A 16,563-nucleotide genomic window follows, 5' to 3' on the forward strand; every position below is an offset into this window, starting at 1 on the left:
AGGGGATTTTATGAATTTGTGTCGGTAAAGCTCTCTCTAAAAAAAAAAAAAAAAAAAAAAAAGAAAAAAAAAATGACACAAAATCTGTTGTGAACAAGAAGGTAAGTAAAATTAATTTCTGAACGGAGAAGATTACATATATCTTGAATTCACATTGCGTGTATTCAAATAGTACATTTCTCTATGGTGACAACCTTGGTTTTGTCTTACTGCATTATCTGTGTCTAAACTTTATTTTGGCATTTCTTCTCTCCCGTGTGACTAGCACTGTGCTAGGTACTAGAGACAGAAAAATAATGTTCATTTCTTAAAGTTTCCTGATGTGGGGAAACTCATAAATCTTTGATTTCAATATGATGCATTTGATGCTATCACCTAGGTATACACTGTATCCTCTTTTTCTTGGAACATAGGAGGGTTGAGGAGTTGCATTAGCATGAATGGTTAGTTCCCTGAAAGTATGGTGAAAACTTAAGTAACTAGAGTACTCCTCAACCACTTGAATTCTGGATTTTCCTTCTACTCTATTAAAGTGGCTCTCTGGATAATAGGAAATTAACTCTTTAATGACAAATCTGTTTTTATTCTAATCTTGAACTTTTGATCCTGTTGAACATCACCTCCTGCTTGACACTTGATTTGGTTTCACTTACCAGTTTAATTTTTTTTTTTTTAATGTTTAGTTTTTGAGAGAGGGCATGAGCAGGGGTGGGGCAGAGAGAGACACACATACACAGAATCCAAAACAGGCTAGGCTGTCAGCACAGGGCACGATGCAGACTCGAACCCACGAACCCTGAGATCACGACCTGAGCTGAAGTCAGACACTTAACTGACTGAGCCACCCGGGTGCCCCTCACTTACCAGTTTTTTTTTTTTTTTTAATCTCTTTCCTATTTCATCTATGAAATGATTTTAAAGGGATAAAAATAGCAGGCACTATCTATATTCCAGGCACTATTCCAAGCATTTTACCTATATTGACTTAGTTTTGTTGACTGTCTCATGAGTTTGGTATTATTATTCTTCCCATTTTACAGATGAGAGATTCAAAGCATAGAAAGTTAAGCTTAAGCCTATGTTGCTCAAACAGAATTTAGTGTAGCTCAGGATTATTCAGGTAGTAACATGTGAACCCTTGGTGAAAGTGGGAGATTTTATGCCTCCTTGTTTCTCTAAGTATACTCTATAGTACTGAATTCACTTTTATCTGGCATTCTACATGCTTTATTACTAGTTTGTTCATTAAATATAAATATTTGCGAAGTTTCTTCTAATGCCTCCTACAATTTCTACACTCTTTCCCTTCATGAATGGGTCCACTTTGACAACTTTGATCGTCTCTGTGGTGATGTACTCCGAATCCTCACCTCTGCCGTGTCCTCTTTCTCCAGCTCCACACCTACTTGGATGCCGTTGAGCAGCACATGTGCATTTTTCCAAACTCTCAAACGTGTCAAACATTACTTTCTTCACCAAACCAACCCATCTAATTGATTTCCACGTAACTGTTGGGTTAAAGACTCCAGTGTTTGAATTGTCCAAGCTTTAAATGTTATAGATATGTTGACTTACATCTTTAGATTTAAATGGCCCTATCCATTCATTTGCCAGGTTTAAGGCTTTCTGCATGCACATCCAGTTCCTGTGACCCCAGGAGCACTGGTATGGACCACCACAATAGCTTACTGTTTTCATCCCTGAAATTGGGCCGGCTCAGTTGCCACGTGACTCGTTCTAATGTGCACTCCTCATCACGTGCCTCCCGTGCACACAGACCTTCAATGACTAATAACCCAAAACCAACAGACTCTACATTCCTATTTGCAACTCTTTACTTGGTTCACACTCACTTCAGCCTGGATATGTTCAACTTCTCCCCAAACCTGTCTTTACAGACTGAAATCTGCTGATCCTTCAGGGCCCCAGTGAAATTACACTTCCTTCAGGAAAGCTCTTCGTATAATTTCTTTATGATTTCTCTGGCAAACCTCTGCCTGGCTCAAAGATTTTTCTTTTTTTCCCCCTATTTTAATGATTTCTAATCTTGTGTATGAGGCTGGAAATCCTTTGAGAACAGAGGCTCTGTTGAATCTACCTTTGAATCTTTGCAGGACAAAACCTAGCACTGGGAATATATTTAGTAGCTGCTACTCAAACTTTGGAGAATTACTCAAATAGTGAATAAGAACACCTGTGATAGTTTATGGATATAATTTTTGAGATGCGTGCCATAGAGTTGGTGAATGCCTTACTCTGTTGAAAAGTACCTCCTTTTCTATTGCAACTATGGCTGTTTTACAGCAGAGATGAAAAGTGTTTCCTGTAGTCTCAGTTAAGGACTAGATTTGTGCAGGTATTTGTGCCAAGCTCCAGGTTTGGTGTTTTGGTGTTTGGGTGTTAGCACTGCTTTTGTGTCTCCATCCTGGCTGTTTCTTAAATGCACTGCTTCCTCCAGGACCTCACACTTAAAATTCCTTTTAAAATTATTCAGTCACAGTCATGGTTGCTTTTATTATTCATTAAGGCTGAAGATTTCAAAGTTTGATATGTTTGCTTAGCTGTTGCTTGAAACACCTGTCTTTTCTATTTCCTCGCATGTATCCATGATATTTGTCATTCAACTTGACGGAAAGAATAAAAGTACCTTTATTGTTTATTTTAGAACTCTGACAGCTGTGATTTGAAAGGGTAGTAATTGGTATTAAAGAACAGGGTCATGCAGGGGGTTTTCAGTGTTTGCCATGTGATCAGCAATATGCATGTATGCAAGTTGCTTAACTTTTAAAAATTGACGATACCTGTAGTGGAGTGTTCGTGTTTGATGTAGGAACATTGAAACCATGTGAGGTTTGAGTCCTACAGCTTCTGTATCTTTTCCAGTATTCTTTTCTTTTGTTTTTTTTTAGAGAGAGCATAAGTAGGGGAGAGGGGCAGAAGGATGGGGGAGGGAGGGAGAGAATCTTAAACAAGTGCTCAACGTCGAGACTGATATGAGGCCCAATGTGGGACTAGATCTCACAACCTTAGGATCATGACCTGACCTGAGCTGAAATCAAGAGTCAGATAGACACTCAACTGACTGAGCCACCCAGGTACACCATCAGTATTCTTTCTTAATATATCACTTACTTAATGTGATTGTGGTGGGATTGAATTTAAACATCTGAAATACTGTGGTATAGTAAGCAAACCTAAGATTTAGTCATTCCCTTGTTCAAATCCTACCACTTAAGCAACTCAATGCAAGCAACCTACCCCTCAGTCCTTTCTCTTATTAGATGAGGATAACAGTATTTTCCTTGTAGAGTTTTCATAAGGAAATAAAATACCTGCAAAATTTTTCTTACTGAATCTGACCTATCTTATCATATAAATAATTTTGTCCTTATATTGGCTTTTATGAATGTTATACTATCCTTTAATTATAATTACTAAATATACTACTTTTTAAAAGTATCGTTGATGGACAATATTACATTAGTTTCAGGTGTACCGCATAGTGATTTGACATTCATATTCATGATGAAATTATTACCAGAAGAAGTAAAGTTACCATCTGTCACCATGCAAAGTTAATACAATATTGACTGTATTCCCTGTGCTGTACATCATACCCCATAATTAATAACTAGAAGTTTTTATTTCTTGGTCCCCTTTTACCCATTTTACCCCCCATCCCTTTCTGCTTTGGCAAACATAAGTCTCTTCTGTGTATCTATGAGTCTGATGTTTTGGTTTTTGGATTCCACGTATAACTGAAGTCATAAAGTCAAAGAATTTTTCTTTCTCTGACTTATTTCACTTAGTGTAATACCCTGAAGGTCCATCCATGCTGGAGCAAATGATAAGATTTTATTCTTTTAATGGCTGAGTAGTAATCAATTGTACAGTTTATCCTTGAAAAATGCAGAGATTGGGAGTGTTTCCCTGCACATGCATTTGAAAGTCCATGTGTAATTTTGACTCCTTCAAAAACTTAACTGCTAGTAGCCTACTATTGACCGGAAGGCCTTACCAATAACATATAGTCAGATAACACGTATTTTGTATATGTATTGTATACTGTATTCTTAAAGTAAGCTAGAGAAAAGAAAATGTTATTAAGAGAATCACAAGAAAACATACACTTAAAGTGCTATACTGTATTTATGGAGGGGAAAAATCTTGTGTAAATAGACCTACACAGTTCAAACCTGGTTGTTCGAGGTGTATATGCATACACCATATTTGCTTTATCCATTTATCTATCCATGGGCACTTAAGTTCTTTCTGTATCTGGGCTATTGTAAGTAATATTGTGATGAACATAGGGGTACATATCTTTACCAGTTAGGTTTTTTTTGTTTGTTTTTGTTGGATAAATAGCCGGAGACGGGATTCTCAGATGATATGGTAGTTCTGTTTTTCTTTTTTTTTATTTTATTTTTTTTATTTAGTTTTGAGACAGGGAGAGACAGACAGAGCATGAACAGGGGAGGGTCAGAGAGAGGGAGACACAGAATCTGAAACAGGCTCCAGGCTCTGAGCCGTCAGCACAGAGCCCGACGCGGGGCTCGAACTCACGGACCGCGGGATCGTGACCTGAGCCGAAGTCAGGCGCTCAAGACTGAGCCACCCAGGTGCCCCCTGTTTTTCATTTTTAAGGATCCTCGATACTATTTTCCATAATGGCTTTACCACCTTACATGCCCACCAACGGTGCATGGGGGTTCCTTTTTTTCCCCCCCACATTGTTGTCAGCACTTGTTATTTTTTAAATAGCCATTCTGATAGGTATGAAGGTGAAGTGAAAGTAGCACTGGGGGACCAGGCTGTTTACTGGCACTTGGTGCACCTAGCAGTGTCACTCAAGTGGCATGGGTGATGGGTCTGGTCACCCAGAGTGTCTGCTGGCAGGGAAGATGATTGTCCACTGCACTTGGGTGGGTCGTAATTACTAAGTTTAACTTCCCAAATACTTGCAAGCAAGTATGTACTAGTATTTCAAGTCTTACTTCTTTTGACTTCTATCATAGCACCTACAGCACTTTGATTATTTTTAACGTTACTATTACTCGCCCACTCCCCCATTGAAACAGTTCGGTAGTAATCATTTTTAGAGCTTGGTTCATAGTAGGTGCTCTATAATGTCTGGTGTGTAGATAAAAATTAGATGCAAGCCTATTAGATATCCGGTAGTCAGTTGGTGGTTGCTACAGACATGTGGTTAAACTCTAGACAACTAATAATTCATGATAACTGATTAGGTGACTTCATTGCTGTTACCTGCTATTGTGTTTTTGTTCACTTACAAGTGTTTTTCCTATGAATCACAGCTACAGGGTTTAGTTGGGATAACTGTCTGCCTGTATTTGGGATAATTGGGATGTTCAGGTTGCATGTCTGTAACTGCATTTGCAAAATATCGACATTGGTAGCTATTTTAACTTAGAAACATTTGACTCATTTCTTTATGGCAGAGTTTTACATATTCTAAGATCTAGTGTTATTTTTACTAGCTGAAATCTCAGATGGCAGATAAAATGTTAAAATGAATGGGCTACATGTGAAAAATCTGACTTTTTTTTTATCTCTAGCAGAGGCAGATTTTATTGGTGTCTCAACTGTGAGTTTAATATTAGAGAGGGATAGCCATACTTCTCAATTCAGAATAAAATGTTTTCTCCTTAAACAAATCCATGGACTCCATAGATAATAAGTCAAAAGGATTACTGAGAGTTGTCCTAGTTCTTTAAATCTTCATACAACAATATATGTAGGATTAATAATATTATATTTATATCTACCTCCATGCATGTGTATACACTAAGCATAATATCAGATCAAATCAAATCACGAATTTTTCATGTTATATCCGGGGTCACATATGGGAGCGGAGTGGAGTGGAGAACTACTGGTTATGTGTCGAGTGCTTAATTTCTTTGGTGTATATTGATCTTGCCTTCATGGCTACAGTATGAATACCTTACTCTTTTTGAATGGTTAAATTGAGGTATAGGAAATCTTTAGTTAGGCTTCTCCAGAGAAACAGGACCAACAGGACATATACAAATAGATTGATTGAAATGAATTTGCTCATGTGATTATGGAGACTTTAAAGTCCACTGATCAGCTAACTGCAAATTGAAGACTCGGGAAAGCTGGTAATGTAATTCCAGCCCAAGTCTGAAGGCCTGAGAACCAGAAGAGCAGTAGACCCATAGCCAGATAAAAAGAAGTCAAGTAAAGGAGAATTCTCCCTCCATCTGCCTTTGGTCTAGTCACGCTTTCAATGATTTGGATGATGCGCATCCACGTTACGGTGGACAATCTGTTTTACTCGGTCTATTGACTGAAACGCCAGTCTCTCCCGGGAGCCCTCTCATTGACAAACCCAGTAATAGCGTTTAACCAAATATTTGCGCACCTTGTGACCCAGTCAAGTTAACACATAAACTAACCATCACAGATAAAGGAAAGCATGCATAAATTAAGATACTTGGATTAGTCACATATATTGATGTATGGAATTGAGATGACTCCTATAGCAGACTGAAAAGCCTTGTACTAGTTGAGATGGCTAGAATAGTTTATGGTTTTTAATTCCTCACTTTATTCTTTGCTCTTGCTAAGGTTTACAAACACACACATGTGCACGCTTTCACCTGCATGTTCCTTAAAAGTAAATGGTCTTTATTCTTATATTCTATTTCAAAGGTAAAAATATTTTCCTTTCTAATGTCAGGTCCTTAAAAAGGAAAATTGATAAAATTCTACATTAAGTGAATAAAAAACTTGAAAAATGAAAGCGTTTCTATTAAACAGGCTTTATACAAGCAGTTTTGTGGGACGAGCCTATGCTGTTAAACATCAGTGCTAATGCTATGACACGCCTAGCTTTTAGATTATAATAGATTCATGAAATGTTTGGCATGCCAGAGAAAATACATAATTCAATTTCCTTTTCAAAACAGACTTTCTGAGCCGTCACGAGACCCCGCAATATTGTCACTATATTAAAAGCTTTGTGGTGGTGGTGAATTATTGTGAAGTAGTGAGAGTGTGTGTGCCAGTTTCATTTACAAACCCGCCTGATGCATACAAGAGAACATCATTAGATTTCTGCTCCGTGGCTCGTGGAGATTCTCTGGTGCTTTCTGAATACGCAGCCTGTTCAACACCCACCCATCCCTTCATTAATATCCTACTGGTATATTTAGCCAAGATGTGGTGCACAGTGGTGCAGTCAACTATTAATCTGAGGTGTCTTTCATGTTTACAGAAACTCAGACACACCTGAGCCTCTAATCTGTTAATATCTCTTCCAGACTTTAAATTTTTTCTCTTAAACCTTGTCAGGGAGGAAAATCTCAACGGATTTATATTAGCCACTCAAAGTAATACCTGCTGTTGATATGAAAAATTACCAAATGGTAAATGATCCCCAAATTGGGTAGGCATCCCACATGTAGAATAATTCATGCCTTGAAGAGAAGACATTCTTGGAGATAAACTCACATCACAAATTTATCGCATTATGATCCACTTCACAATAGCCGTGGTGTGCTCTAACTTAATGAATGAATGGTGAAAAAGAATATGTAAATTTCTGTTGAATTTTAAATTTTAGCATGTGTTCCCGCTAGTTACAGTTTGAATTTCATTTCTGGTGCCCCCAGTGACACCCTAGGTCCTCACTGATGTCTTAATGTACATTTATTTGTAGTATTCATGGATTTTGATAGGGACAGAATCCTGAATCTACCACTGTAGTAATAATACAAAACTGTTCGATCACCCCCAAAACTTCCTTGTGCTACCCTTTTGGTCCCTCCCAATGCCCGATTCCTGACAACTACTGACTTGTTTTCTTTGTTTCAGTTTTGCTTTCTACAGAACTTTTTATCAATGGAATCACAAATAGCATTTTGTGTCTGACCTCATTGGATGGATTCAAGATTCATCTATGTCATTGTGTGAACGAATGATTTGATCTTTTATAGATGAGTATTCCATTGTGGGGATATATACCTCATGTATCCATGTAACAGCTGAAGGACATCGGGGTCATTTTCAGTTTGGGGCAATTATGAACAAAACTCATAACATTCACATGCAGATTTTTGTATGAACAGAAGTTTTCTCTCTGGCTGATACCTAGGAGAGGGAATATTAGGCCATAAGATCACTGTTAAGTTTAATTTTATAAGAAACTAGGGAATTACTTTGCAAAGTTGCCTTTATTATTTTGTATTCCCACTGACAATGTCTGACAATTGCAGTTGCTCCCCCTACTTGCCAGCTCTTCGTGTTGTCAGCATTAAAAACACCCAAAACAACCCCAAACAAACTATTCTAAAGTGTTTTGGTATCTCATTTTGATTTAATTTCCATTATCTTAATGACGAGGGTGTTTGGTATCTTTCCATATACCTATTTCTCATCCGCATAAATTATGTGGGGATAGTATCTATTCACATAGTTAGCTCAATTGTGTCTATTGCATTGTCTCCTTACTGAGTTTTATGAGTTCATGATATATTCTGCATTCAGTCCTTCATCACAAAAGTCAATTTTTGTCACAAATTTCAAATATCAAATATTCAAAGATTTTCAAATATCTTCTTGTGGTCTGTGGCTTGTCTCATTCTCTTCAGTGTCTCTGACAGGAAAATTTTAACTTTAAGTACAGTCCAATTATACAGTTTCTTTGGTGCTTTTGGTGTGCTATCTCAAAACTTTTTGCTTAACCCAAGGGTCAAAGATTTTCTCCTGTGTGTTTTTTTTTTTTTCCTCCCGAAGTTTTCTTTTTCATTTTTACACGTATATCTATGATCAATTTTCAGTTAATTTTTCTGTAATATTAACTTTAGGTCATTTTCTTGTCTATGGACAGCCAATTGTTACTGCAATATGTATTTGTTTTTAAAAAAATGTTTATTTTTGAGAGACAGGGTCCAAGTGGGGGGAGTTGAAGGGGGAATCTGAAGTAGGCTCTAGGCTCTGAGCTGTCAGCACAGAGTCCGATGTGGGGCTCAAACCCACGAACTGCAAGATCATTACCTGAGCCGAAGTCAGATGCTTAACCAACTGAGCCACCCAAGCAACCCTGCAATATTTATTTAAAAAAAAATCTTTCTCAATTCAGTTGCATTTGCATGTTTGTCAATAATTTGACTATCTGTGTGATTCTTTCTGGACTCAATTCTGTTCCATTTTTCTATGTTCCTGTCCTTTTATCAACACCACATTCCTTTTCTGTTTTTGTTATTTTTATAGTAAACATACGGGGTTATATTAGTCTCCGGTGTATGATAGAGTGATTCAATAATTCCAATTCCATCCATCACCCAGTGCTCATCACCGTGAGTGCCCTCCCCAATCCCCATATTAATACCACATTTAATGGCCTTAACTTTATGGTAAGTCTTGAAATTGGGTAGTGTGAGTACTCCAAATATTTTTTTCCAAGTTAGTATGTCCTTCCAGGCAAATTGTAGAATCAGTTTATGGTTATCTACAAAAAAATCTTTTGAGATTTTTGAATGGGATTGTCCTGAATCTATAGACCAAACTGGAGAGAACTGGCATCTTAACAATGTTGAATCTTCTAATCCATAAACACAATATATTTTTTCAGTAATTTAGCTTTCTTGGATTTCTTTCATCCATGTTTTATAATAGACCATCAGAGATTCTAAACATATTCTGGAGAATTTATGCCTAAGTATTTCTTTTATTTTAGTTATATTCTGAATGGCACTATTACTTTTAAATGTCAATTTCCAACTATTCATTGCTAGTATATGGGAATATAATTGATTTTTGTTCTACGTTGATAGGTGTTCTATAATCTTGCGAAACTCCCCCTGTGGTTTTTTGATAGCATCTTTGATATCAAAGAAGCTTTTTATTTATAAATGTCTTACTCTAATATTGCACTTCCTAAAAGTCAATTGAAAAGATGACCATATTCTTATACTAACGGAAGAGAGATGAGTGCTGAATAAGTTAATTTTTTTTAAGTCATCAGACTAGGTGAATAAATAAGTTTAAATATATATCAGTCCTTAAGATAAGTTAGTAAAAGTTTATATTAATATTTCTGCTTAATCTGTGTTAAGACTGCTTCTCTATTTATTTATTCTTCTGAGAATAATATTCCATTATAAGTGATAAATGAGAGCTCAGTAAATTTACAGAAATAGGTTCTAAATCTTAGAATTAAAAAAGGCCATTTAGCCTGGATGTTTTTTATCTCTTACATTTAGAAAACAACAAAAATGAATAAAACTTGTGGAGTGGCAGGACACAAGAAAGTAACAACTTTTATGTAATCCTGCCCTTCTTTCTCTTCAGTTGTTTTATACATACTAATGACAATAAGGGGAATTTTTGTTGTTGTTGTTGAGAAATTAGTTCAAAGCAGTTTTAAATTTACATGGGAAGGTACATTTACCCATTGTTTCATAACAAAGTATCTCAGCAAGACAAGACAATAAACATTAGCCATTTCGTGAAGATGAGTGCTTTAGCTGGGTATTTGTGGGTCATCATCTACTATGAAATCATAATTAAGCTACTGGTCAGGGCTGGGTTCCTCTAATGGCTTAACTTGAGCTACAGAGTGTGCTTCCAAGAAGACTCGCTCACTTGGCAGATAACTGGAGGTGTCACAGAGGTGTCACTCTCTGTAGAGTGGTTCATGACATTGGCAGTTGGATTCTCCCAGACTGATCAAAGAAAAAGGACATGAGACAGTGAATGAGAACAACAGAGATGAAGTACAGTGTCTTTAACTTACTATTGAAAATGACCTACAATCCCACTTACCATATTTAGTTGTCACACAAAGCAATGTTGGTACAGTGTGAGAGTGGTTCCACAAGTGTATCAACACCGATAGGGATTGCTGGGACCATTTTGGAAGTTGACAGTTTTAATTTAGTAAAATTTGATAGTAGAAAATGGCGTGAAAAGCAACTTTAATCCTGTGTGAAAGCAGACCTTTAAAAAGTACTTAATCTTTCAAATGTTTTAGGGACCGATATGGTGATTCTACTGGTTGGGTCTGATCTCAGAATATATTTCTTAGTTTTTGCCTATGTTGGAAGATTCATTTATGATCACACATTGAGTAATTTTGTGATCATTGCAGATGATATATTCAGTGAATGACAGAGAAGATAGATTTCACCAGCTGTATCATGCAGAAGAGAAAAGTGCAGCAAAAGAAATATAACTCTGTATCCCCAAATCACAAGACAACAAAAAGCTCTTTCAGATCCTGGTGGGACTTTACTAATAGGAAGTAGTCGATAAAAACTTCAAGATCCTACACTGCCAGGTCACTGATCTACCATTTCATATTCCCATTGATACTGAAAACAGTTGAAACTCCTGAAGACTTCTATTTTCCCTACTCTAATAACACTTAGGGGAAATCATTTGCTTCATTTCTTCTTCTTGAAAAGAAGAGGCTCCTTCGATGAAGACCTGACTGCAATTCTGATTTCTTATTTATTTTTCCATCTTAAATTTATCATGTGAATCTTTGTTGATCAGAGGAAAGAGACATGATGTTGGTTGTGAGCTGGTTTTGGTCCAGAATTCCATTTTTAAAAGTAGAAATAACATTAAGGAGCACATTGATAGTTTGTATAGAACAAATTAACATAATTTTTAGAGAAAAAATATAGGTAAGTAAAATGTTAAAAAAAATTCTACCCCCAACTCCACTGAGATATTAAAAAGCTAATTGAAGACTGTAGAATATACTCATTTATGTAAATAAAAATTGTGAAATTGCATATACAAAAATCTTAATAGGAGTTATTTTGTCCTAGGGATGTGATACTCATGAATCAATCTAAAATAAGGTATTTAGATACTTTCCTTAGCTTCATTATTAAAAATCTGAAATGGGAGTGCTTGGGTGACTCAATTGGTTTAGCATTGGACTCTTGATTTCAGCTCAGGTCATGATCTCATGGTTTGTGAGTTCAGGAACCATGCTGTCAGCATGGAGCCTGTTTGGGATTCTCTCTCCCTCTCTCTCTGCCCCTCCCCAACTTGCCGACAGGCACGTGCACTCTGCCTCCCGAAATAAACTTAAAAAAAAAATCTGAAATGAATATTCTAGAATACATAATGTATTCTTTTTAAGTTCCTTAAATGTTTTCTTCTGGTAAATTCTTAGACATGCAATTACAATGGCTTTCCAGACATCTCTACAAATTTACATTCCTGCCAATTCTGCATCTTAATTTACATTCTTGCCAACTCTGCATCTTAGCAACATTTATTTTAATTTATCCAAAAGGCAAATGATTCTGTTTTAAATTCCAAATTTTTAAGTAGTGAAATCTTAAAAATATATTTGGTGTTTCATAATTTTGATGTTTTGAATGATCTGTTTAACCTTTGTTCTCTCCCTTACTGTTCTCATTACAAAGAACTAGATTAATCATAATGCCTTCTACTCGTTTGGTCCACTCCTATTTCTCTATTTTAAGTGTGTATATTTTTGATAGTATAATACATCAAAGTACCCACCTCATAACTCAGTAGCTGAAATGTATTCAGAGCTTCACTCTCTATGGACATCTCATCCCCTTGCCTCCTTCAAAGTTAAGCATTATTCTGATTTTGCATTTATGACTTTACTGTCTCTTTCAATAAGAAGTTGTACAGTGTTAAAATATATGCCAAATGGCATGGTATTAATGTGTCATTGTTCTTAGATCTTTAGAAAAAGGGTATTACCTAATGGTTTTCTAATCATTTTTTTCAAGCAACAGGCTAATATTCAATAATGCATAATATTTCATTGTGTAAATATACTACACATTATTATACCTTCTGTGTGCATTTAGGTGGTTTCTACTTAGGGCCTGTTATGAGTTCTTATGTGAACATTTTTATGTATATAATTGTGCAAGAGATTTTTCTGGAAGTACATACATGAGGCAGTATTGCTGGATCATAAGATATTTAACTATTTAACTTTATAAGATAGTGCCAAATTGTTTCTCAAAATGGTATACCAATTTACATTACTAGTGGCAATGTATGAGATCTATATTTTCTATAGTCCTTGGTATTGCCACATTCCTTAATATTTGCCAATGAGATGGTCTTCATTTACATTAACTTTGCATTATTAGTCAGACATATTTTCTCTTTTGTGAAATGCCTTTTCATATTTTGTAACCAGTTTTATATTCTCATTTCCTTTTTGATGTGCATATGATTCTGAAGTTTTGATTTGTATGTATAACGGCTATCTTCTGCCAATTTGGGGCTTCTCTTATTTTACTTCTTAAATGTGCTTATTAATGAAGAAAAGTTTTAACTGAAAAGTAGTTGAATAGATTTCTTTTAATTTGGCATTTTTTGTCTTGCTGAAGAATTCCTTTCTTATTCCTAGATAAAAACATCTTCAGTTATGTTTTGTTCTCTGTTTAATATTTCATGCTCCAGGGTTCAGTGGTCTTAGGGAATCTGGTCTTGAGGCAACCCTCTTATTTTGGGGATGCCCATGTTTTTCAGGTTTCTTCCTTGATGCTTAGTTTTATTCAGCTCTGGCCATGACTATTGGGCATGACTGCTATATCTCTCTGTAAGAGATGTCCAGGCCTGATGTTGCCTTGGGCTCAGTTTAGTTGTTGTTGGTTATTTTGGAGGCTCCCACAGAGACCACTCATTTCTGTAAAACCAATGATCCCTCAAACTCTGAAGCATATATAATAGGTGTAGTAGTTGTCCAATGAGAGGTTTTTACAGGATTCCTAGCCACTCATTTGGAAGCAGATGGCCAAGGAGTGTATTTCTTGATCTTGCTGATTTGTAAGAGCTCCTTGATTTACGTATCTTCTCTTTCATGGGGTACCTGGGTGGCCCAGTCAGTTGAGCAATTGACTCTTGATTTTGTCTCAGCTCCTGATCTCCTGGTTCATGGGATCAAGCCCCACACTGGGCTCTGTGCTGATGGCATGGAGCCTGCCTGGGATTCTCACTCCCTCTCTGTCCCCTCTGCCCCTCCCCTGCTCAAGTTCTCTCTCTCTCTCTCTTCCTCTCTCAAAATGAATAAATAAACATTGAAAAAATACTCATTTTGTAAAAGATAATTCTAAACATTGCTATTGCCTTTAGATTTGGTAGTAGTGTATAATTTTTTTACATTTTTGTTTTTGACCCAGCAACTTTGTCTTTATGATTTCTTTCAGATTTCAGAAGACCTTCCCAAGACACATAAGATAGAGATTATTACATGTATTTTATCTAATATCTATACAGGTTAATTTTTATATTTAAATAAGTATTCTTCATTTAGTTGTCTCCATTTAATGAAAAAGGAAGGGCTTTATCTTTATTTCTTTATCAAATGTGCATATTTTCAAACATGTTAATATAGAAAGAAGAACTTTTACTAAGATATGCTATCCATGCAACAGTCTCATTTCGATTTTCTGTTCTTTTATACAAATCTTTTATTCTGCCACCAGTATAACTACCTTTTCATACCTAGTTAGCCTTCTCTCTTTACTCAACTCTTGAAAATTTTCTTTCATATATATATATATTTTATCTTTTGGAGGAAACTTTAAAATCACTTGATCAAGTTCCCCAAAATCCCACTGGGACCTTAATTCAAATTGCATTGAATTTATAGATCAATTGAAGAGAAAATGGATTGCTTTACAGCCTCAAGTGTTCATGTCCAGGAACATCGTATGTCTTTTCATTAATTCACACTTTCTTTTATGTCTCTCAGTCACATTTTCCTCATAAAGTTCCTCCACATGTCTTGTAAAATTTATTCTTAGTCATTTCACAATTATGTTAATGTTTTAAACCTTTCATCAGTTATTCAGTAATATATGAGCTCATGGTCACTGTAAATCAAATGATACAAACATATGAAAACATAAAGTGAAAGTCTGTGAACAACTCTACGCAGATAACAGTAACTCTTCTGTGCATTATTCAAGCCTTGTGTGTGGAGGTCCAGTATTATTTTTTGTTAATATTTTTAACAGAAGTAGGATTATACTATACTCTGGAATTTATTTTTTGGTTAAACTGAAATTATTTTTTTGGAAATAGTGTCATAACCATTCATCCAACTTCACCCCATTTTTTAGTCACTGTATACATTTCTGACATAGAGATTTATCATAATTTATTAAGCTATTGTAGACATATATGTACAAAATATATAATGTTTTTCTTATTTCAGGCAACTGAAAAAAATCCTCTGAATACAAGTATGTTTATGCAAATCCTAATTTTTATAAAATAGATTTTTGGAAGAATAATCATTGGGTAAAAGGATATGGCAAAAAATTGATAGTATATCTAAATGATAGCAAATTTTTACTTATCCATCATTGTTGAAACTATTGTTAAAAATAGATAAAACAGTTATCAATTTGTTCAGTTATTAATCTACTGACTATTAATGAGGTTCAACGTTTTGTTCCTATAGTTTTAGCCATGTAGGTATTTTATGCTTGCAATCTGTTTGGATTTTTTATCATTCTTTCTCTTTTCTTTCTTGTCAACTTCTATCTCTTTATTGTGCTCATTAATATCCCAATTCAATGGGAAAAAATATATTTCTTCCACCTTCACACCTATGTTGATGCTATTATACAGAAGCTTTAAAACATGTATTGTGGAGTCTATGTTCATAGATTGGTGTGCAGTTAATTCTCTTGTGTTGCTGTAGTAGTCCAGTTTAGGTAGCAGGGATTTTAGCGCCTTATCACAAACAGTCCTCAGGTATCTTTGCTTGCCATTCGTCTCCTCCATTTATGTTGTAGAATCTTTTAACGTTCCCTGGTGTGGGTAGAGAGGGCACTATTTCCCTTTTCTCACAATTAGGTTTAAATCTTTACCTGCCTTCTCTGAGGAAATGTGGAGCAGGAACTTGCAGGAGAGAGAGAGAGAGAGAGAGAGGGGGAGGGAGGGAGAGGGAGGGAGGGAGAGGGAAGGAGAGAGGGAGGGAGAGGGAGGGAGGGAGAGGGAAGGAGAGAGGGAGGGAGAGGGAGGGAGGGAGAGGGAAGGAGAGAGGGAGGGAGAGGGAGGGAGGGAGAGGGAAGGAGAGAGGGAGGGAGAGGGAGGGAGGGAGAGGGAAGGAGAGAGGGAGGGAGAGGGAGGGAGGGAGAGGGAAGGAGGGGGGGAGAGGGAGGGAGGGAGAGGGAAGGAGAGAGGGAGGGACAGGGAGGGAGAGGGAGGGAGGGAGAGGGAGGGAGAGGGAAAGAGAGAGGGAGGGAGAGGGAGTGAGGGAGAGGGAAGGAGAGAGGGAGGGAGAGGGAGGGAGAGGGAGGGAGGGAGAGGGAAGGAGAGAGGGAGGGAGAGGGAGGGAGAGGGAGAGAGGGAGGGAGAGGGAAGGGGAGAGGGAAGGAGAGAGGGAGGGAGAGGGAAGGGGAGAGGGAAGGAGAGAGGGAGGGAGAGGGAGGGAGGGAGAGGGAGTGAGGGAGAGGGAAGGAGAGAGGGAGGGAGAGGGAGGGAGAGGGAGGGAGGGAGAGGGAAGGAGAGAGGGAGGGAGAGGGAGGGAGAGGGAGAGAGGGAGGG

The sequence above is a fragment of the Leopardus geoffroyi genome, chromosome C3 (genome assembly GCF_018350155.1).
Source record: "Leopardus geoffroyi isolate Oge1 chromosome C3, O.geoffroyi_Oge1_pat1.0, whole genome shotgun sequence".
Lineage (NCBI taxonomy): Eukaryota > Metazoa > Chordata > Mammalia > Carnivora > Felidae > Leopardus > Leopardus geoffroyi.